Source organism: Triticum urartu, chromosome 6 (assembly GCF_003073215.2).
Source record: "Triticum urartu cultivar G1812 chromosome 6, Tu2.1, whole genome shotgun sequence".
In the NCBI taxonomy this organism is placed as follows: Eukaryota; Viridiplantae; Streptophyta; class Magnoliopsida; order Poales; family Poaceae; genus Triticum; species Triticum urartu.
Window position 1 is genome coordinate 15132481 of NC_053027.1, and position 6887 is coordinate 15139367.

Below are 6887 nucleotides of genomic sequence, written 5' to 3' on the forward strand. Positions count from 1 at the left end.
TAGGCAGGATACGCTTTCCTTGTCTAGGAGGTCGAATGGGAACGTGTAATGATAGCCGTGTCTCAGGGAGTAAATTGCAAAAAACCACCACAATTGAGGACCCTAATTCAGAAAACCGCCAGCATAAGAACAAGTTCACCACGGTGGTGCCGGCGACGATATCGGCACGGGCGATCGACGGCGGTGAAGATGGGGACGGGACATAACGAACCGCTAAACCTAGACAAATCTCGGGGAAAATGGAGTTTGGAGGTCGAGCTTCGAGAGGAGAAAGCTTAACTAGTGTGGCTCGGGCATTTCATCGAACACCTGTGCATAGGAGGTGAGCTAGAGCACCACAAAGCTCTCCCCTCGCCGGCCAAAAAACAGAGCAGTGTGGAGTGCTTTGCTCGCGAACAAGGGGTATATATAGCCACCTCATTGGTCCCGGTTCGTGGCTGGAACCGGGACTAAAGGCTCCCCTTCTGTCCCGGTTCTAGACACGAACCGGGACCAATAGCTGTGGGCCAGGAGCGAGGCTCATTGGTTCCGGTTCGTGCCTAGAACCGGAACAGAAGGGTCCACACGAACCAGGACAAATGCCTCCCATGGGTCCCAGTTCGTGACAGAATCGGGACTAATGGGCTGGCCAGGCCCCAACCAAAGCCTGTTTTCTACTAGTGATAGATAAATCTTATATATATATATATATATATATATATATATATATATATATATATATATTGGGGGCACCAAACAAGCCTTCGTATTAATCAACATCATTAAAAATATCTTAACCATTCAATCTATATAATGATCTATCTTAACCCTACGATTTACGTTGCACTGCTGGAAGAAATAAGGACAGCCTGACACGACACCAAGAACCACAATTTGTACCATCAGGAAAGAGTCCCACCTCTGGTTTTTTCTTAAACGAAAGAGTCCATGTCCGTTTGAACAAAAAAAAAGGGAAGAGGCCACGTCACAACCACAATTTTTACCATCAGGAAAGAGTCCACGTGATTAAAATAAAAGGAAAGAGCACGTCCGTTTAAAAAAAGGGAAAGAGTCCACGTCCCCATTTCCCCACCATAAAAGAAGGGGTCTCGGTCCTGTTCAAAAAATCATTAACATACATGTTGCTTGAAAAAAAAAGACACGTACAATTAAATACTGTTCGAGCATCATGTTACAAAAAAAAGACAATGGCAGCACAAAAAAAAATTGTGTCTAAATGCTCAAAAAAAATTCAAACCTACCTTATGAAATAAATTCACAGTCGATTCTTTTATTACGTGAAATCACCTCATTAAACCTAGACCGATTCTATTTGTGTAATATGAGAAATCGTGTTGTTGTAACATTACTAGAAAAATTTACATCAAATGTCATGGACAGAAAAATCATGCATGAACATAAAATTACAACATCCCATCCAAAAAATGTACAGTGTCCTATCATGTTCTCCCACAAGCATGTTTTGTTTCTTTTAAAAGGTCACACGCACATGTATCAAAAGAAAAGATGAACAACGTCCCTTTAAAAGAATTACAGTGGAATTAAAAAGAAATAAGCTACAACTTCAAGCCAAAAAAAAGTACAACGACCTATCATATTCTCCCACAAGCACGTTTTCTTTCTTGAAAGCCACACTTATGTCTGCTCAACTCTCCCGGTTGATTTCCTTTCCAAAAAAAAAAAAATCTCCTGATTGATTTCAAATCCAAAGAAAGAAAAACACATTAGCATGTTGCTGCAAAAATTCTTCTTCAGTTTGCCACCCGTCCCAATGGCGCATCATCTAATCCCTCCCTACGGCAGCTCTTCCTAATCCTCTGCCTTGCCGCATCATCTATTCTTTAGGCCATCGGTGCCACCTTTAGTGTTCCATCAACCGCTAGAATAAATCTAAAAGGAGGTATAGTCCAATCCGTCATCTCCTACTGTGAACATGTTTCCCTCAATCTTGGAAAACATGATTGTCATCATCCATTAAACATAGATGATAGTCTCTCTGTAAAAGTTTAGATTTTGCACCGTCGAGAGTGTTGCCTACTACTCCTCATAAGTGGTCCTCTAGGGAAGTAGGAAATAACCTAAGTACATGCGTACATAGTTCTTTAACATCAAGGAGACATTCCGATTGCAAAATCGATTGATATATGCGTAAGCTATATCTCGGAGCATGAAAGCCGAAGAGAGGAGAATTAACTCATATGAGATGTTTCTTACAGATAATCGTAAATTTTGCTGACTTACACTTAAATACTTGGGATATAATATTCTCTTAGTATTATCATAATTTTCATGATGAGACTTAAAAAAATCTGAGTTGTACATTAATTAATTATTCCATTAAGTAATATAGTGCCATCAATGTCTTTATCTTATGCTAGACTTATAACTAGCAGAGATGTGTGTTTTTTAAAACATCATCAAGTATAGGAATTCCATGAGAATATTACGTTGAGTATTATCTGTCACAAAGATCACATGCACATGCAGACTATATATGCCATATACAAGTGTGTCATAGATATATAACAAACTTTTTTATCTGAATTAATTTATAAAAAACATATCTACAATATACTTCCTAAACATCCTGCATATAATAAATTAGTAACTGAATGTTGTCCAATATTATTGTCTTAGCAAATTTGATGAGGCAACATTTCACATTTGGTTTACAGATTATTATTTTTCATGTGCTGAGTTTACTTATGAAGTGCATGCTCCTTTAAGACTATGAAACACATAAAGACGTGGAAATCATATTTTGCAAAATCTTTGGAGAAATTTTATCCCTTTTCCTTCAAATGCTGCAGGCTATTACATCTCCCCAAATATTTCAAACGGGCATCCCAAAATGAATTCAAATGTGTATCACAAAAAAATAGTTCTATCATTACAAACAAAATATAGGTTGTCACATATTTATTTCAATAAGAAATGCACATGAATTAGCTAGGTCGTGCGGATGCACGGGTTGACGACTAGTATAGATAGATATAGATAAATATAGATAGATACAGATATAGATATAGAGATAGGATAGAGATAGAGATAGAAAGATATATGTTCTAGATATGCACAAGTATCTCGAATAATTACTGCTAGATTCACCGTCTAGCTCAAAATCTTCTAGTGGCGACCTTGCCTGTGGGTCAGTCCACTATTTCAGCATTTCCGAGTTAATTAAGGGTGTACACAAAAACTGCACGTGCACTACAAGAATTTTGCTATATAAGGAGGACCAAAGCTACCTAGCACACTCCACACAACCCAATAGATATCTAAGACACTATAAGCAACCACTTAGTACTTACAATGGCAAGAGCAATTGTAATGATATTACTCATGGCCATCGTGCTTGTTACCACTACGCCGACGACACACGCCATGGACATCAAAGATAGGGACTTGGCGTCTGAGGAGTCCCTATGGGCACTATATGAGCGCTGGTGCAAGCATCACAATGTGGGAGACGACCTCAGTGACAAAGCCCGGCGCTTCAAAGTGTTTAAGAAGAACGCTCGCATGATCCATTAATTCAACCAAGGTGACGCACCCTACAAGCTGAGCCTCAACCTCTTCGGCGACATGACTGATGAAGAGGTCGACCACATGTATGGTCGCTGCTCCAACATTAGGCCGGACGGCGGGAAGCGGAGCCAAGACCAGTTCACACACGGAGTTGTTGTCGCGCGTGACAACTTACCAATGTATGTGGACTGGCGCATGACAGGCTACGACCAACGTCCGTCGGCTGTGACGAGTGTGAAGAGACAAGGAGGGTGCGGGTCTTGTTGGGCTTTTGCGGCGGCAGCAGTAGTGGAGGGCATCAACTCCATCAGGACGAGGAACCTGGTGTCATTGTCTGCGCAACAACTCGTAGACTGCGACAAGGGAAGTACTGGTTGTGTTGGCGGCGGCGCACTAGTGGCCTTAAAATACATTTATAACCACGGCGGCATCACCACAGAGGCTAGCTACCCATACGTTGCCTATAAGCATAGCTATTGCTTGGTGTCGAAACGTAACCCTGTCGTCACCATCGATGGCATCAAAGAGGTGCCGCAAAAGGATGAGGTGGCATTGATGCAGGCGGTGGCAGCCCAACCCGTTGTTGTGGTGGTTGACCCGAACGCCTTCAGGCGCTATGGAGGAGGCGTCTTTGTGGGTCCATGTGGTACGGATCGGACCCACTCAATGTTGGTGGTGGGCTACGGCACCACCGATGACCATGACCCCAAGAGACGCATAGATTACTGGATCATAAAAAACTCATGGGGGTCAAAATGGGGTGAAAATGGCTACATCTGTATGGCACGTGGAGCTGGTCCTACCAAGGAGGGCTTATGTGGCATACTGATGGAAGCGTTTTACCCAGTGAAAAATTAGTATGAAACGTGGGAATAATATGATGAAAATAATTTAATGGAGTCTATCTGAAAAAGCAAACTAATGCACATGTATCCAATGATGTCTTCTTTCATTTGATTCACCGCTACCTCAACTACTATAACAACTATTGATTGTATTTCTCATTTCCCTCTATTTGTCTTCTTATATTTGATTTCACTACTACTTCCTCCCTTCCTAAATATAAGTTTTTTATAGAGATTCCAATAAGGACTGCATACGGAGCAAATGAGTGAATCCACACTCTAAAATATGTCTATATACATCTGTATGTAGTTTGTATTGAAATATCTAAAAAGACCTATATTTAGAAACGGAGAGAATGTTATTTATAAAAGCTTGAGTTTGGTGAATCCAAATGAACTGAGCCATCCAACCACCTATATCCAGCGTCTCACCCTACACGAATGATGTATCCATCACATAATCAATAATTTGGAAATATGTTAATTACACAGATCGTAATTTTAAAACGACATTAATTTGCATTAAGCACAACTAATCTTGGAATCAACATTAATTGCAGATAAACATGGAAATAGTATTACTGTCAAATAGGACATGAGTGCACGTACACAATTACTACTCTTATATCTTATCTAGGACAGTAGAAAACCGAGCCAAAAGCTAGCCCTCTCACGCACTAAGCGATTTTCGTCGTCAGATCTCGGGTCCCGATCATTTTTGGCGGTTGGATGGCTGTCCTAAGGGGCTGCTGCTACAGTAGAAAAATCTAAAGCTTGTGGTTGATTGGGCCTTCTTCCGTGTGAAGCCCACGAACGGAACGACTAACCCTAACTTTCCATCTTTCTGTGTTTATTGGCAGTCCCAGGTGACTGGGTGAGCAGTCGCTCGCCGCCGACTGGACTCGCTTGCCGAGTGCGATGATGGAGAGAAGGAGAAGCAAATGTTGCTGCTTCAGTCCCCCATATCTCTCCTCTCACATCATGACCTCTGCTACAGCGTCCGCCCTAGGTCTGCTCGACGTCATCACGGTGTCCCCAACTCTCCATGCCCGAGGCTTCACCCTAGTCCTGGCCATGGGCAGCCCGGCCTGGTCGGCCCGACCCGACCTTGACCATGGGCCGGGCTTGGGCCTAGGTTTTGAGCCCGAAGCCTGGGCCGGGGCTGGGCCCGTCGTTTTTGTCGTTTAAGTAAGAGGCCCGGCCCATGGCCCGAGGCCCAACAGGCTTTTAGCATGATGGGCCGGGCTCGGGCCTGATTTTTAGGCCCGACAGCCGGGCCAGGCCGGGCTCATGCCTGGGTTTTTTGCGTTGGGCTTTGGTTGGCCCGGCCCGAGGGATGGCTAGGTATACTTCACCCATAGACAACGTACCAGGTGCGTAGGAATATCGATGCAGGGAGGCCGAGGGTCTTCGCACAAATTCCAGGTAAAATCACCTTACCTTCACTATGTTCCTTCTGCTCACATGCCTTCTGTTGAAGAAGTTGTGCTGATACTATGTTGGTGGAGATGAGAAGGCAATGCAAGACCCATCCGTACAAGCTCCTTTTCAGTGGCGGCGGCAGCGAGAAGCGCCATATTTTCCGTGTCCACCTCCTTCCTCTTGTAGTGTCTCTTTGCCCGCCAAAACCCAGACCTAGCCGTGGTTGCCACTGGTGAGTGGCCCCTTCCTTTCCATTTGTTTTTGGGATCGATGTTCATGTGATGATATTTTTCAGGTCTCCTTTTGAGAGAAGAGACTGGAAGAGGTTGACTCATACACTATGAATCTATCCAAAGGCAACGAGTTTAATTTCTGTTATGAGATCTCTTATGTGGTTATGACTGAATTTTCGCGACAGTTAATTTGCAATTGGATTGGTTATGTGGTTATGACTGAAGCGGTGGATGGTGCGTGTTGTAATCGGCCGGGTGACGAAGCACTCTGGACCTGACGTATTTTCCTCGTAAAAACAAAAACGAATTTGTCCCCAAATTGGCAATTCAAACACTTGAAAAGGTGTACCAAAGAACAACATTAAATCTGCTACTTGTACAGCACAGGAACAAAATCCATCCAACACAAATGTTATCATGCTATAAACGCAGCAATGGTGCACCTCGTATAGAACAACTCGTCTAACAACATCTACCCGCTCGATGACCGAAAGAGAAGGCCTCGAGATCGATACGAAGAAGCCCAGCCTCCGCTCCGAAGAACACGACCATGCATGGGCCGGTCTCCCCAAGGCCGCTGCTGTCTGGTTGAAGACGATGTCCTTCCACAGCTCTCGGAACGTTGATCTCTCGCTACCTTAAGCGAGAAAAAGCTTTGCACCCGACGGGAGTCTCTCGAGCAGAGGGCCTCTAACAATATCAAGCGCATCACTATTGAGTTCTGGCTTCACTTCATCTGGATACCAAGCATCACTCAGTCTTTAACTAGCATTGGGATTTTGTGGATGAAAGATTCCTCAAGTGTTGTGAATCGTGGATTGGCAATGCAGCCTCCTCGGGAGGGCGTCTCATTCTCCTT

General features: G+C 43.6%; 1 pseudogene; it reads left to right on the forward strand.

Moving 5' to 3' along the window:
• The first annotated feature begins 3321 nt into the window (after positions 1-3321).
• On the forward strand, positions 3322-4386 carry LOC125516387 (annotated as a pseudogene).
• Positions 4387-6887: the final 2501 nt, after the last annotated feature.